A 13,425-nucleotide genomic window follows, 5' to 3' on the forward strand; every position below is an offset into this window, starting at 1 on the left:
CCAACATTAAGGGAGAGAAATGTCATTCCTCTACCCTTTTTGGTTTGGTGTCAGGAAGATGTCCATTGTGTCCATTAAGGCTGCAGCTTGGGAGGCCAAATGGCAGGTAAGCTGGTGCCAGGCCCGCCTTTTCTGTTCTTGTGTATGAGGAATCTGACAGGAACAAGTCACAGGTTAACAAAGTAAGACTGGGGCAGTCTGGCCCCTGCAGGTCCTTGTCACAGTGTCTGACCCCTCGGGGTCGCCTCACAACAGTAGCCCGACTAAACAGCAGCCAGACAAAGATGCTTCACCTGCAAGAACTGCCTTCAGCTTGACTGGAGCTGAAACTATCTGTCATTGTATTTCCACAGTGATGCTTACAGTACAGAAACAACATTACAACAGAAAAATATATGCATGTACTTCAGACATGCAAACCAGATCTCTCATCTTGAGATAAAAACTTTTTTTCCCCTTAATTCCTCAGAAGAGGAGCATAATTTCCGCTTTTCAATCCACTGAATGAGGAAAATGACGACTATGAGGAAATGAAGACTAAATGCAATGATATTTGGCTTTCTATACTTTTGTTTTGCAATCAAATTTTTATTGATTTTGATATTAATGATCAGAAACAGCAATATAGCATCAAAAAAAAAAAAACAGACACCGAAAAGAAGATAAGGGTAAACAACATGAGAATAATAAAGAAAGTGAAACAAGACCCTCCCTGTCACGGCTCCCCTCCCACCCACCCACCCAGGATCCAGGCCACCCATCCCGACATGAGTGTATTGTTGAGTGTGTGTTTTCGGTTTTTTTCATAAATTGAACTCCACAGTTCTGTCATTGATTTTTGGCCCCATGTGTATGGGCAGTTGAGAGCTCCAGATATGCTCTATATATAAATATGTTCAAATTCATGCTTCAATTCATGAAGAGAAAGAGTACGGGGAGGTTTCCAGCGGGAAGCCACCAGTGTTTTTCACTGCTGTCAGCCCAGCTGGATGGGCTTTTTTTTTGGGCAGTGTAAAGTTCAAGCTAGATAAATCCTATAACAAAAATACAAAGGGCGAGTAGGGAACAGTATTCTCAAAAATCCTGGAAAGACGATGCAGTCATTCCCCAAAATCTGGCTACTGGAAGACAATCCAAAAACATATGTAGATAAATCCTTGTCGCCTTAGAGGAACACAAAGTGCAAGTTGAATCAGTGGTCATTTTCATTATACTAAGCTTTCTGGGAGTTAAATACACTATGAATAACATTATTATGGATTTGCTGGTGATCAGGGTTTGTGGAGGCTATTAATTGTTAGAACAGACTTTATGCCAAATCAAATGTTCATCAAATAGTCCAGATCTGGGAAATTGACTCTCCATAAAGCGTCTAATGCCACACAACAGATTCTGGAAACTAGGCCACTTGTGCCTCTCATGGAATGTCCAGTCTTATGAAGTGGATGTGATGGAGGAGGACTGGCCTTGAGAGCTGAATGTAATTGCAAACAAAAGAAAAAAGAGGAGTGCGGTAAGTAGCATTCTATACTTGATGTAGAGTAGATATCTCTGTAGAGTAGATATCTCTGCAAAAGCAAATAAGAGCACAGTTGCCTAACCCTAAGCTTAACCCAGTTCAATTACAAACACCCTGTTATAACAGACTGAGGATGCTTTATTGGGTCAGAATTTAGAGGCTGTCCAGATCACTGGATTGAACTCTACTATTTTAGTTTTTTGTTCCTGAAACCACCTCATGTCACAGCACACTGTCCTCTATTATTCGTTAGAAAAAAATAGACACTTTGGTCAGAAACAATATTTGCAACTCCAGAGCATGAAACCAGTCCTCATATCATTACATTGCTCTGGTTACCCTGTGCCATTGTCACACCAGAGTTTGAACCTGGCATCAGCATGCTGCAACAAAAATAGCATTTTGTCACTACAGGAAATTGTTTTTACACCTTCAACTCTCATCTTTGGTGATCACTGCTGGACAAAGTAGGTCAAGTTTTGACTGATTTTTAAATACTTGTGACCTGCCAGCTACTTTGTATGTGGTATCATTAATCATTCACTTAGTAAAATATGTGGCAGTCACTGTGATGCTGTTCCTGTTCCATGCTGTGTGTATGGCATTATCGCTCAAAAGTTGTGACTCTTGACATTTCAGACTTTGTCAAATAGTAACTTAACCACTGGACCCTGTCTGAGGGCTCCGAGTCAAACTCACAGCTCTCTCTGTAGAGGAGTGAGGTATGTAGACAAGAAAGCACAACACACATGGAAAAGTGAAAAAAGAAGAGGCCTTAAAACAAATCCAGATATATCTGTGAGATCACCAGCAGTCTTCATTGATAGTTTGGGCATTTTAATTAGTCCATTTGTTTTAACACAGTCTGGAAATGTTTTCTTAAGTTTCTGAGCGGAGCTTCTATAATGGCATCATCAAAAGGCAGCTGGTTATTTTGTTGTGGAGATTTAAGTGCCAGCTCTGCCTGTAGGTAATCAGGGTGTCTCTGTTGTGGCTTCAATGACACTAAACCTACATGAAAGTAAACTGTGCAACCAATCTCCATGTGTTTCTGTCATATAAACAGCATGAAAATGTTTCTGGAGTCTCCGATTGAGCAACTGACTTAACTTGAGAGACATCTGAATATAAATAAAAACATGTGAAAATGAATTCCTAGCAACAGAAATAGCCATTACAGTCCAACACATATATATCTCATAAAGAAGAAGGTCTGCAGAGAAGGTACTGCAGCAATAGCTTCAGGTCAGCTTTTAGTCCTCCAATGAGTGCTGTCTCTTGTCTGCCTGGCTGCACGTTTTCAAGAGACATAACTGATCAATGCAGTAACACAATGCAATTTTCTGTTACCTTATTAAATACAAGCAGCATCTTATTTCATTACTGGGTAAGCAGCTTATGCAGGATATATGGGTTAGGAGGTCAGCGAGAGGTCTGAGAGAAACCTTGTAAATACAGATATAAAACAGAGCAGGTGAAACTAACAGTGAGTTTATCAAACTCAAACTGCTGTGCTGCACATAAACTATTCTGTATGATAGTGTTAGACGTACATGGAAAATTGCTAAGACCATTTAAAGAAAGTCTGGACATTTGCATTGTGGCACTCCAGTTCATCTGTCCTTCTTAATTTTCCAATAAAACAGCAGCCATATGGTCACGACACAGTGCATGCTAAAAATGTATGCTAAAGTAAACAGTATTTTAATGAATGATAGTTCATGGGGGTCAAATAAAATCAGTGTTACGTGTGTTCATCAACTGATTGTACTATTGCTTTGTATCTAGATACAGCTATAATAAATGACTTAACAATGTAATTGGTTGAATGGGATATGATATGATTTAAAGGTAGCCTCAAAATAGTGCAATTTCCACTGGAGTCAGAAGCTAATATAGCAGTAATGCTACAGTGTTACACTTAGCCAATTTCTTTTTTAGCAGGACTTGATTTGATCATTTGATTTAGCTCCTTTTGTATATATGTGGAAAGACAAACTGATGGTTTTTAAAAAAATACACCTGTAAATTTAGCTTTAGCTTTACCTGCCCATGGCTATTTCTGATATAGGTCTCTCACCCTATAGCATAGTGGTCTCTCTCTGTGTTCAGTAAATATGATGGCAGGTTTTAGAGGCCAAAGTTAACAGACTAATCAGTTACCGCAGATTAGCTTGGTTTATTGCTTGGTTTTGTAATTACTGCCAATGTTACCTACAGGTTTTATGGAAATAGTCAATGGCATAATCATTTTTAGCAGCATGACTCTAGGGATATCAGTGTTGTTCAGTCCACTACTTTGGTCCAATCTGTGAATGAATCATAATGACTAGTGACTTTTCATCCAGTGTCACTACTGAAACCTGAAGAGTACGGTTTAGAACCTGCTCTATGTGTAAAGTGCCTTGAGATGACTTTGTTGTGATTTGGCGCTATACAAATAAAGATAGATAGATAGATAGATAGATAGATAGATAGATAGATAGATAGATAGATAGATAGATAGATAGATAGATAGATAGATAGATAGATAGATAGATAGATTGATTGATTGATTGATTGATTGATTGATTGATTGATTGATTGATTGATTGATTGATTGATTGATTGATCCACTTGATTTACTGGTACACATTTAGTACAGACATTCAATGTCACCATGATGTTCACTTTTGTGGTTTTAAGGTTAATGTCTCAACAACAACTGGATGGATTGTAATGAAATTTAATACACTCATTCATATCCCACTCAGGATTAACTGTAATCACTTAGTGATCCCATAATTAAAATATTAATTTGTTCAATACTTTGGTTTATGAGCAAATACCTGCCAAAATAATGACAAACCTATCAGCCTCAGCTGCACTTTTGGTTGAGTGCTAATGAGCCAATATGAGCATGCAGGTTAAAGTAAAGATGGTTTACATTGTGAACATTATACCAGCTAAACATCAGCATACTAAAATTTCATTGTGAGATGATTTTAGCATTTAGCTCACAGCTGTGCATGAGAGTGGCCTCACAGAGCTCAGCTACACTCTTATTTTCCACTCACTGTTGTAGAAAAAGGAAACTCAGTATTTTGTCATACAGCAAACAGCAAAAACTTAATGGCACCTACTACAACTGAGCCAAGCTCACACCTCAACGCTTACCTTGTGGCATTAAAGGTTTTTTCAACCTGACAATGACTTTCAGTTTCCTAATAAAGGATTTACACGGGGGGTCTGGAATGTGTGCACTGTATAAAAAAACAAACAAAACAAACTGCAGTGCTCAATGAACCTTTTCGTTGAACAGATTTAATAAGAAATGTGTTAACTGTTCAAAAATGCCAGCTATCCTTTGCGTATGCCCTTTTGCCTTTCCAAAGCTCCCCTGCAAAGAATTAAAGACCCCCCGCAGTGCTCCACAGCTCAACAGCTTTCCACATAATGTCCCGGTGTGTGCACATAGTAACCATGATTCACCCGCCAGCAGTGGAAGTAGTGAAAGTTCAAAGTTCAGTATCACTTGGTTCTTTTTCACGTTAGGATTTAATAGCTTATCTCACTGGAGCTTTTTTGTGCTTTTGCATAATACCTATAGTACATGGAAGCCAAAAAACCTGTTGAACATAAATGCCTTTTGCATACTCATGCCACATTTTTCTTGCATGTGTAGTTTTTCCATCTGACTGATTTCAAAATGTCACTAAGAGTGGCTTTACATGTTGCTTTTAGTGCCCATCTAGTTCATAATGAGTTTAATAAAAAGGTTTTCCAACTAATATGATGATTGAGTAGAATTAAAATGTACAATATTATTCCAACTAAAGACAATTACATTGTGAAATAAGCTATTTTTGGGTTCAGCATTTAAATGTATCATAACCAATATGATCCTGCAGATGAGGAGATAATTTGTGCTCATTTGAGCTTTTAATAACCTGATTGAACCTAGTTGTGTCTTGAGGGCAGAGCTGATAATGTTTTGATCTAATATAAAATTGGTGATTGGATTGGGAAAACATTTCACTCCACATGAGCGGTTCACGTGGAGGGGAAGTGAGACAGATTTTTCGCACGTGAGCCAGCAGATTAAATCAGACATGAGGATGAGTGACTCATCACACCATGGGTGATGGGAAGTTGACTGGGTGCGCCCCCCATAACTGCCACAGCACGTTAGATGTGGTTTTATACAGAGGATCACATGAAAGATAATTGACACCGTTACTTTACCTCTCCAATCTGAAATAATAATAATATTACTATATAATATTATATTTTAGTTTTTTATTGTGGCATCACAAAAATGTACTTAGTCATTGTTATGGTTGAAAACAGCAATTCATCACTGAAACTCACATTAACGAGATTTATCCAGTTCCACCTGTTCAACACTAAATACCATCTTATGATTGATGACAATAACATTGGTGAAACTTTAAAGCCCCAGACGTATGTCTGTATATCATTCAATATTTATGACTTCAATATTTATGATTTATGATTAATATTTTTGGAAACAATTAAAGTTGGAATAAAGATATAAGGCTGCAACTAATGATTTTTTTCATTATCAATTAATATGCCGATCATTTTTTTGATTAATCAATTATTTTTTCATATAAAATGTCAGTAAATAGTCAACATATCTGTTATATCGGTTCACAGTTCATTAAATTTAGTATCACCTATGAAAAAGAAGAGCATTAAATAAGCACATTTCAGAGGCTAAAACCTATAAATGTTATTTATGTATAAAAGCACAATTTCTTTTGGAAACGACAAATGATTATTCGATTATCAAAATAGTTGCTGAATAAATTTCTGTTGATTTGGCTAATGAATTAATCGACTATTCGTTGCACCTCTAAAAACATCTTAAATTAGTATTTTACCATGGAAGCTAATCTGCTTCATCAGGACTGTGTAGGTGTAGTTTGACTAGATTAGATTGACAGTGATTTGGCAACATAAGCAAACAATTACTGTCATCAAATATTGATTCAAACATTTTTAAACTCTGACAAAGGCAACACAAACTGCTCTAACAGTGAACATGAAAAACAATGCCACATTTCTGATCAGTTCTATACATCTTACAGAACTTTTTGCTGCTATTACTGCCTTTTTTGCACTGCCATTACTGCCTTTTTGCACTACCACAACTTAACTATACAGAAACTTATGCTGCTACTTCCTACATATACAAAAGCAGACTCCAAAATCTTATTTTATCTTACTGTCTATCTATTCTATTTTTTCTTTTTCTTTTTATATTATTAGTAAATGTCTTATCTGTTGTGCACTTCAATGTTTACTCTTTAGTGTTAGGAAATATCTGTCTTATCTGTTGTGCCTGTGCACTTTATCTGTTTCACAGTGGGATAGTGAGAAACGTTTTCTCGATTCCTTTGTATGCCTTGACATGTGAAGAAATTGACAATAAAGCCGACTTTTGACTTTGACTGATGATGCAATCATTAGCGGATATTACCCTCATATTAATTGATATTCACATTTTGTCTTTCTCTGAGTTTTGTAAGGTCAGCTTGTATCTTACAAAATGATATCTATCAATGATATCTCTTCATATCATGTTAAAAATTTAACATTTTATCTGAATTTTTAGTGACACTGGAAGCTCAAGATCCATCTGCAATTCATTATCAATACAAATGATCAAAACGTCTCTTTTTAATTGTTCAGTTGAATCTGAGATACAATTAGCTGATTATTTGCCTATGGACTCAGAAATGTCGACATCTTACAAGATCTGGAGCTGAATTTACCATTAATCAAGGTCTTGACTCAACCTGTCTTAGAAAATATCCACTTCACACACAACATACTTCACACAGCATGTGCATAACGTGTCCTCTCAGTATGCATATACATCTTAACAGCTTTGGCTGTCTGCCAGGCTGACCTTTCTGCAGGGGTCCACTGTTGTGTAACAGGCCCTTTTGTCTGATATTCATCCTCTGAATTATGCTGCGAAAAGGGGAGTTGCAGGGAATGTGTACTGAATGTGAAGAATGCTATTGATTGCATTTCCAAAGAATTTCTCTGAGAGCTGCATCCAGGGTCACGCAGCAAGACATCCAGTGGTGGGTCAGATATTATGTTGAGCTCCTGTAACAGCAAGGTGATGTGTAGTCATATTTAATAGTGATGAATGAAGGACAAGCTTTAGCTGATAAAGCTTTCACGTGTGTTCATTTGAAGGATGTTTTGTACATCAAGCTCTTTGACAAACAATCCTTTAGCCTTCTGGAGCTAAATTACTGGCATCTGCACAGTACTGATCATTTTCTGTTGTTGTGTCAAAGGCAGAGAGACACCTTAGACAGATCACTGGCTTACAATGCTATCACAACATATTGCTTGATATGGTGCATGTTTCTGGGTTGTGGGAGGAAACTTAAGCACCTGGAGGAAGCCCAAACAATGACAGGTTACAGAAGAATATGCCAAACTCCATGTGGAGAAAAACGAGTTATAATTCGAGCCTAGTACATTCTTGCTGTGCACTAAACACAAAGTCATTGTCACACTTGATACACGAGTTGATACGTGACCAAACCGAGGTCCTAGCCTAGGAGAACACCATGTTTACACTGCACTGGGGGTTGAATGTGTAGTTAAGGTATCGCCCTTCACCATTGAATTTCTCAGCAGATTTAATCACATTCAGCGCATCAGCGGGCCAAAACCAATTATCTAAGCAAATGAGCACAATGCAATCAACAATGTCAAAAGATTTAGGGAGCAGCTGTCACCTTTGTGTGAGGAGAAATGAGGAATTCATCCTTCATCATGATTCGTACTGCAGTCAGCTCTGAAACCGGAATGAAATGCTTTAACCTGTTATTGTAATTGATAGCAAATGTAATGCTTTAAGTTAATATACATGGTGGCTTTATCAATTGAATAAGGAATTGCATTGTGTTCTATGTTGAGAACAAAAGAAAGCAATGCTATTTACAATGCAATTTAATGCACATTCATTAAAGGAACAGTTCAACAGTGTGTGTATGGTACTGTATATGAAGCTACAGCCAGCTTAGCTAACCAGCCACCGACTCTAGCTTCACACTGAACAGACAGATATCGTCTTGTCTAATTTTCACAAGAAAGTGACTGAGCGTATCTTCTGGTATCTTATTGTAACGTTAATTGTGATTGTGTGGTGTTTTACAAAGGTCTTTATAAAAGGTCCATATTACAGTTTTTCTCAGTTGTGTTGAAATTATGCTCCATTTCATAACTGCACACTCATCTTCACAAACTTCAAACTTTCATGTCAAAACCAAACTCTTCACTCAAAACCTTGTAATCTAAACCAATTTTATCACATTGGGATCTTTAGGCCTAGTTATAGTGTGTAAGTGATGATGTCACTTCTTTTTTTGAGAACATTTTGTGTCTTTATATTGAGTTGCTGCACCATGTAAAGAAGTTGTTCTGGGGAAAAATCACAAGCGCCATTATTCATTACAGTAACAGGTTTTGACAGTAGTGTTATTTTTATTGATCTCACCAGTGTGTAATGGCTGTTTTGTGGTGTGTTTGTGCATTTGATGGATTTTGTGTGATGTCTGTAGGCAAAGTTTGGTTTAGATGTAAGATTATATGGTTTTGAGTGAAGAGATTGGTTTTGACATGAAAGTTTGAAGTTTGTGCAGATGGGAGTGCAGTTATGCATTTGTGTTTAGGATTTTGGGAAATGGAGCATAATTTCAAGAAATGTGTCTTTGCAATCGAGAAAAACTGTGAATCCATACTTTTTTTTTGCCTCAACAATTGTTTTGTGTTTGTATACTCTATTCTATTTAAATTTTAGAATGTGTCCTGATCGGATTTTCAGTGCAAACTTTTTGAAATGCATGGATGTATTAACTGATTTTACACATCAGATTGCAGTACAGCTCTTGTGTGTTGTGTTTAGTCAATATATTCATGTACTTTTAACAATATCTCTGGAAAAAAAAATCAAGGCCAGACTAGACTTAGATAAGCAGAAATGTTAAAAGTGTTTTAGATTGAACATAGCAGTAACTGGTTCAAAATGAATTTAACCAGTTGAACCATGTGTGCACAATATGGTGTGTAAGATTGGGTTTCTATAAATTATTTTATAGTTTTGAATGAAGTGTTTCATTTTGCAAACAATCTGAGGTGTTCTTGCTATCTGTGTGTGTCGTTGTGGGAATTGTGTTTAGTGTTATGACCAAATTAACAGTTTCAAAAATTGTGCTTAAGCATCCGTAAAACACTGTAACTCGTGTTTGTGTAGTTATTTGAACTAACTGACATCCATCTGATCGTAAGCTTCACTGCACAAAGTGCTGTCCAGAGTCCAAAGTCTTCTGGAATCGGGCTGGAAGCCAGGAGCCCAGACTCGTTCCCCGGTTCCCTGGTTCCCTGGAAACATTTTGGAAAACACAAGGATCGCACTGAACTGCTGGACAGGAAAATTAAAAGCAGGTCTGCCATCATTTTGACCTCCCATCATCACTTTACATCATTAGCTAAAACATCTGATGATGGCTAAATGAGATGGGACATGACATAGCCAAAACAAATTCAGTGTTACGCAACAGATTTTGGCAACCACAGTATTCGTACATAATGCTCATTTTGTTCACATTTATATGGATGCACATTGTCAAGATTCAATCCACATGACTTTCCAAATGGGTTAAAAGTGCAAAAAGCTCTTCGGGTCATTTCAATAATTTTATGAGCAATAAGAACAGCAGGAAATAAGTAAAAATATGTGAAAGTTACATTTTTCTATCAGGGATTTGAATACAATATCTCTCATGTTGTAAACTCACAATTATCTACTATATTATTTGTATGTATCAGTTTTGTACTGTCTGTCTGTTATGATTCACTGGATATTTATTCCTTAGATTGTAGATCGAGGTGAAACTTTATGAACACATTTTCTGGTATGTCATGTTGGTGTATTGAAACGTCTATTAAAAACAAGTAGTGTACATAAACACTGAGCACATGAACATTGACAGATTCAATCCAGCCACACAACAAACAAAAACTTTTGTTACAACAACTTGTAATGTAAGAAGTACTGTATTAAATATACTGTAACATTTCTTAATCAGATTTCTTCATCAGGTCAGTATGTTTCATGAATTGTTATGAAACACTCAATTTGAATGACTGCTAACATACATTGAATTTCTAAGAATAACCACCGGAGGGCAGCTGTGTCCAAGAAAACATCCCAAGTGACTTCATTTCTACTTAATGAGGGCACTCAGTCTGTCCTCCTCTTTGTCTGTGTGTCTACCTGACAACCAATATGAAATGCTCAAATATCACCACAACAGACTTAATGAAAAAAAAAACCTTCATTATTTCGCTAATCTAAATATCAGGAAATTAAGTTGCGTTTCTGTTGGTGGTGTGGTCTGTGTGGAGAGGGATTGTGGCACCAGAGGTTTTGTTTGATTTCTCACATTTCAGTTTTGGGCTCATATTAAAGCACATCCAATTTATCAATCTGTTGTGACTCTTTTCCCCAGTGTCAGTAGGTTCAGAGCCAAGGTGCCACATATGGTGAAGAATACTGATTACTGCACACCACAAGAACAAGCTGAGAGCGATACACAAGTGGGATGTAAGTATAGGGGAAAAAATGAGTTCTGCATTCAAACATGGATGCTGCACTTCAGGAATATAAATGTTTACATTTATATGCAAGGTTTGTGTCGGCACTTTACAACTACATTTAATAAAGTGGATTTGCATGTAAATGAGTGGAGGTAGAGGAATAAAAAACATTTCCTTTGACAGAGCCAGTCTGGGTTTACATCTTGTTGACATTTTTAATATTTAATCACACCATATAACTATGTTACCTTATCGTAAAGTGATTTTAGTCACCTAACATGAGCTAAAACTTAACTGTACATTAGTTTGTGCATATAATGAGGAAATGTCCTATTAAACCCATTAGCAAGAATCGTTATCTCCCATGGATTTCACTGCTCTCTGACGGCTCAGTGAATTGTACTTAAACGGATGCACTGTTGAACAGCTCTGTAGCTGAAATGCATTGAAGAAGCACCGCACTGCAAGCTGAAGTGTTCAAATTTCTTGGTCATTTGCTTGAACTTCAACAAAACTTGAAAGTCAAACACAACCCTTCGTTTTAAGATTGAACACTCAGTGTATCCTGACACTACATGAAACAAGAGCTCTTGTAGCTACAAGCAGTAATTCAACTGAAAATGGCTGAGCATTGCAAGGCAAACCTGTGTGAAAAGTACAACAATAAAATAGACTGTTTGTTAACCCACCCCAAAATTACCCACAGGGGATCTGACACCCTTATCATTAGGACAAAGACAAGCTGGACTTCCTTTTTATTAGAGGCACCCTGTCGAGTTTTTATTTTTTAATTTATTTTTTAACCTCTATTGACAATATGGAGCAGTTTTTTACAAGTGAATCCCCAAAAGGATGCACAAACATGACAACATGAATGCAGGTGATACACATTCCTGCCAAAGGCGGGGAAGAAGAAGACTTCAAACAAGAAAGCAATTAATAAAAGAAACAAAAGAAAATGTGTAAACAATGCAGGTGTCACAATGTTCCAAAATCTTCATTCAAAAAACCTGATTAAGGAGGCGCAAGAGAGCTGAGGAGATCTGTATCTTGTTCTTCTTGAGTACAGAAATGCATCTTTGGTTGAAGTGAAACTGTTTCCTGCTCAACTTTCGATGACAACTGAAAACAAAACTGCCTGCAACTGCTCCGCTTTTAAAGCCACAGATGTACAGGAAAGTGCAAGAACAAATGAAAAAGACACAGTTGAAACAAAAACACTATTTTGACCATGGAGCGAGAGACCTGCCTAAACCACAGGAGGGAGGGACAGTTAGGTTAGAAGTTGTGACACCACATAGTAATGTTCAGCCATCTTTTATGATCCAAAGACCTGAAGGCAGAACCTTTTGAAGACACACCAACACCTGCTGAAAAAAAGGACATTTTTCCAGAGCACTAGCTTAACCAGTGAACCAGCAGAGACCACTTTGATGATCCCGACACCTGCTCTTTCCCCATGAACGAAACTCTAACTGTAGTTCCAGTGAAGACATCACATTCATATACACACTTATCACTGATACATAACAATACATGACACCCACTAGTAACCACAGACAAATGATGTCAAATCAACAAGGATTTAAATATTTAGGATTACAACTTTAGTCAAGAGTGGTTAACCAATGAAAAACTGCCTTACAGAAGTTCACTAATTTTAGTTAATTGCTCAATCACACACATCTACCAGGAGCACCCCTTCATTAGTTGTTCCTAACACACACATTTTCAGTGTATTTGCTTTTTACTGGTGTGAGTTAACTGCAGTTATAAATTAATACAGCGTATGTCAACTTGTGAAGTATGTGATGATGGAGTGATTACCTCTCATACTGATGACTTACTTCTGTTAAGAGTCAGTACCCTGCTGTTGGGAGTGTGACAGAGACTGGTGAGGGAAGAAAGGCCTTGTCAAGTGCAAGGTGATTACCACACATAAGCTTTACAATACTCTCTAAATTTATCTGAATCATATTTTACTTGTGGCCTGGTAACAAATGTTCTCTGTACTGGCCCACAGTCCAGGAGTTGGGAACTTTTGTCCGCCTCGGTCTACAACTATTCCAGGAATTTCTAAAGATCATATTCTAATGCTCAACCCTACCAACTACGCAGATGTTCAGCTCTGTAGCTTGGAAGCCGTGAAGCTGTTAATAAGATGAGTCTATTAATAAGGTGAGTCAGACAAATACTACATGAGATGTGAGAACTGTGACCCTGTGATGGCTGTTAGGTATACTGTACAGGGTTGATAATGTGATAAAATGTCT

Source organism: Scomber scombrus, chromosome 6, assembly GCF_963691925.1.
Source record: "Scomber scombrus chromosome 6, fScoSco1.1, whole genome shotgun sequence".
NCBI classification, from domain to species: Eukaryota; Metazoa; Chordata; class Actinopteri; order Scombriformes; family Scombridae; genus Scomber; species Scomber scombrus.